This window comes from Canis aureus, chromosome 21 (assembly GCF_053574225.1).
Source record: "Canis aureus isolate CA01 chromosome 21, VMU_Caureus_v.1.0, whole genome shotgun sequence".
Classification (NCBI taxonomy): Eukaryota; Metazoa; Chordata; class Mammalia; order Carnivora; family Canidae; genus Canis; species Canis aureus.
Genome location: NC_135631.1, coordinates 14,521,178 through 14,531,787, shown reverse-complemented (window position 1 = coordinate 14,531,787; position 10,610 = coordinate 14,521,178). Strand labels below are relative to the sequence as shown.

Genomic DNA, 10,610 nt, shown 5'->3' with positions numbered 1-10,610 from the left:
CCCCTTCCACACGGTCACGCTGGGCTAGTACCCGCTCCTGGAATCGGGCCGCAGCCTCGCCGCACCTGCCGCCCGCCGCCCGCCAGCGCCTCTGGATCATGGACCCCCGCAAAGTGAGCGAGCTTCGGGCCTTCGTGAAAATGTGTAAGCAGGATCCGAGCGTTCTGCACACCGAGGAAATGCGTTTCCTGCGGGAGTGGGTGGAGAGCATGGGGGGTAAAATACCACCTGCTACTCATAAAACTAAATCAGAAGACAATATCAAGGAAGAAAAAAGAGATAGTAAGAAGGCAGAGGAAAACATAAAGACAGAAGAACCATCAAGTGAGGAAAGTGATCTAGAAATTGACAATGAAGGTGTAATTGAACCAGATACTGATGCCCCTCAAGAAATGGGAGATGAAAATGTAGAGATAACCGAGGAAATGATGGATCAGGCAAATGATAAAAAAGTGGCTGCCATTGATGCCCTAAATGATGGTGAACTACAGAAAGCCATTGACTTGTTCACAGATGCCATCAAACTAAATCCTCGCTTAGCCATTTTGTATGCCAAAAGAGCCAGTGTCTTCATCAAATTACAGAAGCCAAATGCTGCCATTCGAGACTGTGACAGAGCTATCGAAATAAATCCTGATTCAGCGCAGCCTTACAAGTGGCGAGGGAAAGCACACAGACTTCTGGGTCATTGGGAAGAAGCAGCACATGATCTTGCCCTTGCTTGTAAACTGGATTATGATGAAGATGCTAGTGCAATGCTGAAAGAAGTTCAACCCAGGGCCCAGAAAATTGCTGAACATCGGAGGAAGTATGAACGAAAACGTGAAGAGCGAGAGATCAAAGAAAGAATAGAAAGGGTTAAGAAGGCTTGGGAAGAACATGAAAGAGCCCAGAGGGAGGAAGAAGCCAGACGACAATCAGGAGCTCAGTATGGCTCTTTCCCAGGTGGCTTTCCAGGGGGAATGCCTAGTAATTTTCCTGGAGGAATGCCTGGAATGGCAGGGGGGATACCTGGAATGGCAGGAATGCCTGGGCTCAATGAAATTCTTAGTGACCCAGAGGTTCCTGCAGCCATGCAGGATCCAGAAGTTATGGTGGCCTTCCAGGATGTAGCCCAGAACCCAGCAAATATGACAAAATATCAGAGCAACCCAAAGGTTATGAATCTCATCAGTAAATTGTCAGCCAAATTTGGAGGTCAAGCATAATGCCCTTCTGACAAAGCCCTTGCTGAAAGAAAAGCAACTTCGATCACCTAATGGATGTCGCAATAATACAAACCAGTGTACCTCTGACCTTCTCAAGAAGAAAGCTGGGGTGCTGTGAAGAGAATCCCTACCCCTCTGCCCCACATGCAACTGAAACATTCTACAGTGGTTTGCCATTAGGGTATTCATTCAGATAATGTTTTCCTACTAGGAATTACAAACTTTAAACACTTTTTAAACCTTAAAAATATTTAAAAACATTAAAAACAGAGCTTTTTAATGGCAATAATCACATACCTATCAATAATTACTTTAATTGTAAATGGCCAAATGCTTCAGTCAAAACACACAGAGTGGTAGAATGTATTTTTTTAAAAAAATATACATATAGGCTGCCCACAAGAAACTCAGACCTAAAGATGCATACAGATTAAAAGTGAATTTGTGAAAAAAATATTCACGGTGCAAATGGAAGTGAAAATAAAGCTCTAAGGCAATACTTTATCAGACAAAATATGTTAAAATAAAGACAGTAACGAGAGACAAAGAAGGGCATTGTAGAATGATAAAGAGATAAATCCAACAGGAGGACATAACAATTGTAAATTTATACACACTCTACACTGGAGCACCTAAACACATAAAGCATATATTAATAGACGTAATGGGAGAAAATGATTGTAGCACAATAATAGTAGGGGGCTTTAACACTCCACTTAAATCAATAGGTAGATCATCCAGACAGAAAACTGATAAGGAAACAATGTTTTTGAATGACATATTGGACCAGACAGACCTAACAGATATATACAGAACATTTCATCCACAAACAATAAAATACACATTCTTTTGAAGTGTACAGGGAACATTCTTCAGAATAGATCACATATTAGGACACAAAATATGCCTCAATAAGTTTAAGAAGACTTTTGTCTTCTTAAAAGACCATGTATCTTTTCTGACCAAAATACAATGAAAATAGAATACATCACAAGAAAAAAAAAACTGGAAAAAAAAACCTAGAGATTAAACAACATGTTACTAAACAACCAGTAGGTCATTGAAGCAGTCAAAGAAGAAATTTTAAAAAGACATTGGAGACAAATGAAAATGAAAACACAACAGTTCAAAATCTCCAGAACACAGTGAAAAGAATTCTGAGAAGGAAATATATAGCAATACAGGACTACCTCAAGAAATAAGAAAAAAAAATAAGCAATCTAACATTGCACCTAAAGGAACTGGAAAAAGAACAAAGAAAACCCAAGATGAGAAGAACAAAGGAAGTAATGAAGATCACAGCAGAAAGAAATGACAGATGCTATTGTTAATGACATTATTTTATATTTTTGATTTTCCTCTTTTACATTGCTAACATATAGAAGTAATTGGTTTTTATGTATACCTTATAATAAGCGAAATTGCTATGCTCACTTATTAATTCAAGAAGTTGATTTGTAGAGTCATTTGGATATTCTTATACAAATTCATGTCACCTGCGAATCATAGCAAGTTTACTTGTTGCATCATTTGTATGCTTCTTAAATTTTCATTTTGCTGTATCATATTTGATAGTCCTTCAGCAAAAAGCTGACTAGCAGGAGCGGTGGTCTCGGCTTTATCACAGTCTCGGTCCCTGAAGGAAAGATTTCAATTTTATCCCTTCAAGAACTGTATTGACTTGGATTATTTCAAAATACACTCTTTATCCAATTAAGGAATGGTATCTCTATTTGTAGTTTTCTAGGATTTTGTCATGAATGGGTGTTGAATTTTATTAAAAGCTTTTTTTTCCTGTAAAAAAAAAAAAAAAAAAAGAAATGACAGACCAAGAAAAATAATAATAATAATAACAAACGAAAAGAAAAACAAAAATGATGATGAAACCAACAGCTGGTTCTTTGCAAAGATAAAGTTAAAAAAAAAAAACTCTTAGCCAGACTCAGCAAGAAAAAAGAGAAACAACCCAAATAAATAATAGCAGAAGTGAGAGAGAAATAACAACTGACACCACAGAAATACAGATGGTTGTAAGAGAATACTATGAAAAATTACATGCCAACAAACTGGACTACCTAAAAGAAGTGGATAAATTCCTAGAAATATGAAATCTTCCAAAACTGAACCAGAAAGAAATAGAAAATCTGAGCAGACCAATTACAAGTAACAGAATTGAAGTGGTATTTTAAAAAACTATCAAAAATAAAGGTGCAGGATTAGATGGATTCACAGGCGAATTTCCACCAAAAATTGAAGGAAGACTTAGGGGCACCTGGGTGACTCAGGTGGTTAAAGTATCTGACTCTTAATTTCAGATCATGATCTCAGGGTCATGAGATCGAGCCCCACATGGGGCTCGGCATGGAGCCTGCTTAGGATCCTCTCTCTCCCTCTGCCCCTTCCCACTACTTGTGCTCATTCTATAAATAAATAAATAAATAAATAAATAAATAAATAAATAAATAAAAGAGTTAATATCTATTCTCCTCAAAGTATTTCAAAAAATAGAAGAGGAAGGAAAACTTCCAAATACATGCTATGAGGCCCTGATTCCAAAACCAGATAAAGACATCAGAAAAAAGAAAACTATAAGCCAATATCCTTGATGAACATAGATGCAAAATACTTGCAAAGCGAATCTGATAATACATTAGAAAGATCATTCACCATGATCAGGTGCAATTTATTCCTGAGATGCAAAGATTATTCAATATTCACAAATCAATCAACCTCATACACCACATCAACAAAACAAAGGATAACAATCATTCATCATCTCAATAGACGCAGAGAAAGCTTTTGACAAGATTTAACTTCCATTCATGATTTTTAAAAAATAGCCACTCTCAATGAAATGGGGATAGAGAGAACATACCTCAGCATAACAAAGGCCATATATGAAAAAACCCACAATTTACATCATGCTCTATTGTGAAAAACAGAGATTTCTCTCTAAGGTCAGGAACAAGATAAGGATATCCACTCTTGCCACTTTTATTCAATATAGTACTGGAAGTCCTAGCCACAGCAATCAGACAAGAAAGAAAAAAGAAAAGAAGGGGAAAATCCTAAAGACACCACTGAAAAACTAACAAATAATAAATTCATCAAAGTGGCAGGATACAAAATTAATACCCAGAAATCAGTAGCATGTCTATACATTAATAAGAAAGTTGCAGAAAGAGAAATTTTAAAAATACCATTTACAAATTACACCAAAAAGAATAAAATACCTAGGAATAAACATAAAGAAAGACCTATACTCTGAAAACAATAAACCATGATAAAAGAAATTGAAGATGACACAAACAAATGGAAAGATAGTCCATGCTCATAGATTGGAAGAATTAAGATTGGTATACAGCCCATAGCACCCGAAGCAATCTACAGATTCAATGCAATCCCTATCAAATACCAAAATCATTTTTAACAAAACTAGAAGAAATTATATCAAAATTTTTATGGAGCCACAAAAGACCCCAATGGCCAAAGCAATGCTGAGAAAGAAGCTGGAGATATCACACTTCCAGATTCCAATTTGTACCACAAAGCTGTAGTAATCAAAACAGTATGGTACTGATACAAAGTAGACACACAGATCAAATGAACAGAATAGGGAGCCCAGAATAAAACCCACAATAATATGGTCAATTTAATCTACAACTAATGAGTAAAAAATATATAGTAGGGAAAAGACAGATTTTTCAAAAAATGGTACTGGGAAAACTAGCCTGCTACATATAAAAGAATGAAATTGGATTACTTTATAACACCATACAAAAAAAAAACTCTAAATGGATTAAAGACCTAAATGTGAGACCCAAAACCATTTAAAAAAATCCTGGAAGAGGACACAGGCAGTAATTTCTCTGACATTGATCATAATAACCATTTTTCTAGATATGTCTCCGAGGGCAAGGGAAACAAAAGCAAAAATAACCTATTGGGACTACAATCAAAATAGGAAGCGTTTGTACAATGAAAGAAGCCATTAACAAAAGACAAACTCTTGAATAGGAGAAGATATTTGCAAATGATATATCCCATAAGGGGTTATATATGTATCCAAAATATAAAAGAACTTCTACAACTCAACACCAAAAAAAAAAAAAAAAAGTCTGATTAAAAATTAGGCAGAGGATCTGAATAGACATTTTTCCAAAGAAAACATACAGATAGCCAAAATACACATGAAAAGATGCTCTACATCACTCATTATTAGGGAAATGCAAATCATAATGACAATGAGATATCACTTGTTAGAATGACTAAAATCAAGAAGATAAGAAACAAAAGGTGTTTGCAAGAATGTGGAGAAAAAAGAATAGTTGGACGCTGCCACTGTGGAAAACAGTATTGGAGGTTCCTCAAAAAATTAGAAATAGAGGGATCCCTGGGTGGTGCAGCGGTATAGCGCCTGCCTTTGGCCCAGGGCGCGATCCTGGAGACCCGGGATCGAATCCCAGGTCGGGCTCCCGGTGCATGGAGCCTGCTTCTCCCTCTGCCTGTGTCTCTGCCTCTCTCTCTCTCTCTGTGTGTGTGTGTGACTATCATAAATCAATAAAAAATTTAAAAAAAAGAAATAGAAATAGCACATGATCCAATTATTCTACTATTGGGTATTTACCCAGGGAAAATGAAAACACTAGTTCAGAAAGATACATGCACCCCTATGTTTACTGCAGTATTATTTCCAAAAACCAAAACAGGGAAGCAACCTAAGTGCCCATCAGTAGACGAATGGATAAGGAAATGTGGTATAGAGAGAGAGAGAAAGAGAGAGAATACTACCCAACCATAAAAAAGGATGAGATCACGCCATTTGAAACAACATGGATAGACCTAGAGGGTATTATGCTAAGTAAAATTAGTCAGACTGAGAAAGGCCTAAACCGTAAAACCCCACTCACAAATGGAATCTAAAAATAAATAGACATAAAAGCAGAATTGGAACTATAAATACAGAGAACAAACTGTTGATTGTCACAGGGGAAGGGTGTAGAGAATTGGGTGAAATAGATGAAGGGGAGAGGGAGATACAGGCTTCCAGTTATGGAATGAGTAAGTCACAAGTGTAAAATCAGAGCATAAGGAATACAGCCAATGATATTGTCATAGTGATTTTAATGGGATAGACGGTAGCTATACTTGTGATAAACATAGCTTAATGTATAAACTTGTCAAATCACTAAGCTATACACCTGAAACTAATACAGGTGTCAACTATACTTAAATAATTAATTGGTTAGTTGTATGGTGCCATCTGGTGACTTAACTTATGGTGAGCATTGTCTGATAAAAAGAATTATTGATTTACTGTGTTGAACACCAAAAACTAATCTAACATTGTACATCCACTCTTCTTCAACAAAAAAGAAGTCTCGGAAGGAAAAAATAAAATGCATGCAAGATGATTCAAAATTCAAGAAATGAATGTGATGAAATTTTAAAGTTTGAATAAGAATACCTGTCAGTTTCTCTGTGTTCCATTGCTCATGGGACACACTGCCATAATGATGTACGTTTATGATATTTTGCTAAAATTTTTCATTTACATGCTCCCACTAGATTCTTCAGTTGTTTGATAGCAAGGCTCCTGATCATTCATGTCTGGATAATGTTCAATGGCTGTACATAACATGCATTCACATAGTGTACAGTACGTTCACATGGAACACATTCAGGGTATGTTTGTAAAATAAACAAATGAATAAATACCTGCCTGCCTACCTCAGCATGTCCAAAAAATGAACACCTGCCCTCTCCCACAAACATATTCTTTTTTTTCAGATTTTATTTATTTATTCATGAGAGACACAGAGAGAGAGACAGAGACACAGACAAAGAGAGAAGCAGGCTCCATGCAGGGAGCCTGATGTGGGACTCAATCCCGGGATTCCAGGACACGCCCTGGGCCGAAGACAGTCACTCAACCACTGAGCCACTTAGGCGTCCCAAAACACATTCTTCTGACAGCCTTCTATCTCAGTTGATGTGACCATTCAGAAAGGAATGGGAGCCTAAAACTCTGGGAGTCATCCTTCTTTCCTCTTTTCTCACATCTCACACCAATCAGTTAAGACTCATTCTGTCTTTACTTCGTAATGTAATGAGAATCGGCTTCTACCATGTCCACAGCTCTCTCCCTGCTCTGAGCCACAACCACTCCTCCCTTGCTGACTAGCTGGTTTCCCTAATGCTCCTCTACCGCATTCTGCATCCCAGTCTGCTCTCCTTGGGACAGCTGGAGCTCTCTCCAAGCCCTTTTATGGGTGCCCTTCATCGGAGTAAAATCCAGGACCTCTGCCACGATGCACAAGACTCTACAAGGTCCCATCCGCACTGCCACTCTGACCTCATCACCTCCCGCTCTCCCTTTGTTCCCTCCTTTCAAGCACACTGGCCTCCATAACATTCATTGAACACATCAGGCATGCTGTCACCTTGGGATCTTTGCTCTGGTGGTTTCTTCTATCCAGAACATTCCTCTCCTAGATATTTAGTGGCTAACTCCTCATGCCCTGAAGTCTTTGTGCAAATCACACTTTCTCAAAATGGATATTTGATCACCTTATTTAAAACAGCAACATCCCAGCACTCCCAAACTCCTTTACCCTGTTCTACTTTTTCTTCTTTCCATAGCACATATTGCTATCAATCATATCATATAATTAATTTATTTATTATATTACTATTTCATTGTCTGCATCCTCTACTAGAACATGAGTTACATGAGGCTGGGCTTACTGTCTCTTTGGTTCTCTAATATACCCCAAGTGTTTAGAAGATGCCTCGTACATAGCCAGTACTAAATTAATATTTTTTCATTAAATGAATGAATAAATGACAGCTATAGAAGTCAAATATAAGGACAACAACCTAGACATATGTAGGACTTTACAATTGCACATAATCTTATTTCTTTTTTTTTTTTTAGGTTTTGTCCTTTCTTTTATTTATTTTTTTTAATTTATTTTTTATTGGTGTTCAATTTGCTAACATACAGAATAACCCCCAGTGCCCGTCACCCATTCACTCCCACCCCCCGCCCTCCTCCCCTTCTACCACCCCTAGTTCGTTTCCCAGAATTAGCAGTCTTTACATACTGTCTCCCTTTCTGATATTTCCCACACATTTCTTCCCCCTTCCCTTATATTCCCTTTCACTATTATTTATATTCCCCAAATGAATGAGAACATATAATGTTTGTCCATAATCTTATTTCATTGAGGGATCCCTGGGTGGCGCAGCGGTTTAGCGCCTGCCTTTGGACCAGGGCGCGATCCTGGAGACCCAGGATCGAATCCCATGTCAGGCTCCCGGCATGGAGCCTGCTTCTCCCTCTGCCTATGTCTCTGCCTCTCTCTCTCTCTCTCTCTCTCTGTGTGACTATCATAAATAAAAAAAAAAAATAAAGCTTTAAAAAAAAATCTTATTTCATTGAACTAATATTTACTGAACTAGTATGTGCCAGACACAGATTTATCTCCTTGCATATATTATCTAAATCAACACAACTACCTTTGAAAATGCATTTTATTTATTCCTTCAACTGACATCGGCAGGATCTAAAACTCACAGTCATTTCTCTCAAGGTCACACATTGTCATAACCAACACCCATAACCCCCTCTTTCAGCCATAGCTAAAATACTGTCTGAAGAAAGCATTTCGTTATCTAGAAACTGGAAGGTTCCATGAAATGTCTACCCTAGCTGGGGTAGACCAGAGGCAGACCTGGAAAAGTAATGAAAGCATGCTGAGAAAATAAATACATGAATAAATAAGTGAATGCATATGCAAATGACATTGGGCAAGGTACCTGGTCTCTCAGATCATTCCCTCATATGTCAGATGCAGATCATATTACATATCACCTAAGGTAACTGTTGAGAGACAATGTGAAATAGGAAGTGCCTGGCACTTAGTAGATGCTCACTACGTATCAAGCATTCCTACATCTCAATGGCTGCTGGTCAGACTCTGGTGGCAGACTGCTTTACAAGCAAAGTGCCATAGGATTTGTTTCCAAGTTTCTTCCCCATTTCCATTTATTTCAAAACATTTTTTATTAAATATCAAGTACAAAGAATCATAAACCTAGGGCTACCTAATGGGCAAGGTGGTCAGGCACAGACTGTTAAAGCCAACCCCTCCAAGGTTAAAGGGCAAACAACATGCTTGGGTGATCCATGGCAGATTCATCCCCCCTTCCCTTCCATGCAAGTGATTCTATTCTGAAATAGAAAGCGATTTCTACCCAGAGAAAATCATCACCATCTGTGTTTCACTTGCATAATTTGTATCATAAAATCATAAAATCATACATGGCTTATACTATTTAATCCTCAAAACATTCTACCGTATTTACTATTCTTAGCCCCATTTTACAAATAAGGAAAGTGAGGCTCAGAAAGATAAAGTAATTTGCCTGAAGTTATACTCATTACAGATACTTTGGAAAGTAGAAAAATACAATGAACTCATTAATATTACAATGAATTTTTTATTGTTTCAACTATGCAAATATTTTCTACAAATTTGAATGAAAAGTACACATAATTCTATATTTGGCATTTTTTCCCTTAACACGTTATTAAAGCATCTCCCCAGAATGATACTCTTCAAAGGATCTTTGTATGGTGCATTATTTAAAAACCACAATTTATTTGACCATTTCTCTAGTTATAAGCTTTGGTGTTACTCCCTATTTGTACTATACTAAATGACCTTTGTTTATAAAACTCTAGACAACTTTCCTTAAAATTTAGGGTCCAGATAGAAACCTCATGTAGCATAAAGACAAAGTCACTTGCTCCTCAGATGGTCACTAACTCCAGACCCCATCTACTCTTGTGCAACCTAAACATCTTCAAACACCTGCATCCTCTCCTCCACGGACTCATTTCTGTTCTTCTCTTCTCATGCTTGCAGAATTCCTCATGCCATTCTTAAACCATCAATACACCCTTGCACCTCAAAGTTGGTAAAGATGTGAATCAGGCCCACAGAGGACTCCCCCCTCCTGCTTTCATGTCCCTGTCACCATGGCAGAGCTGCTGCAGGCCAGACCCACTCCATGAGCTTCACACATTGTCCCAGTTCACACTCAGCACAACCCTTTAAGATAGCTATTATAATACACTCACTTTAGAGATGAGGAGGAGAGAGCTCAAAAAATTAGTGTTTAGTGACTTGAGAGGTCACCAACAAGTGCCCACGGGAATGACTGTGCAGCCTGGGAGACTGCAGATCTTCTTGGCAGAGAGTGCTCCCTCCTGCAGTGCTCTCTTCCCACCTCCTCCCGCTATGCTTGTGCGCTGTACTCTCCTTCCTTCCCTAGCCTCCTACTACTGACAAACTTCAGAGACTCACAGTGGACCTACCATTGCCCAAAGGAAGT

The 10,610-nt window shown here is 38.0% G+C and overlaps 1 pseudogene; it reads left to right on the top strand.

Moving 5' to 3' along the window:
• On the top strand, positions 1 to 1,475 carry LOC144292625 (hsc70-interacting protein pseudogene; annotated as a pseudogene).
• The last annotated feature ends 9,135 nt before the right edge of the window (positions 1,476 to 10,610 follow it).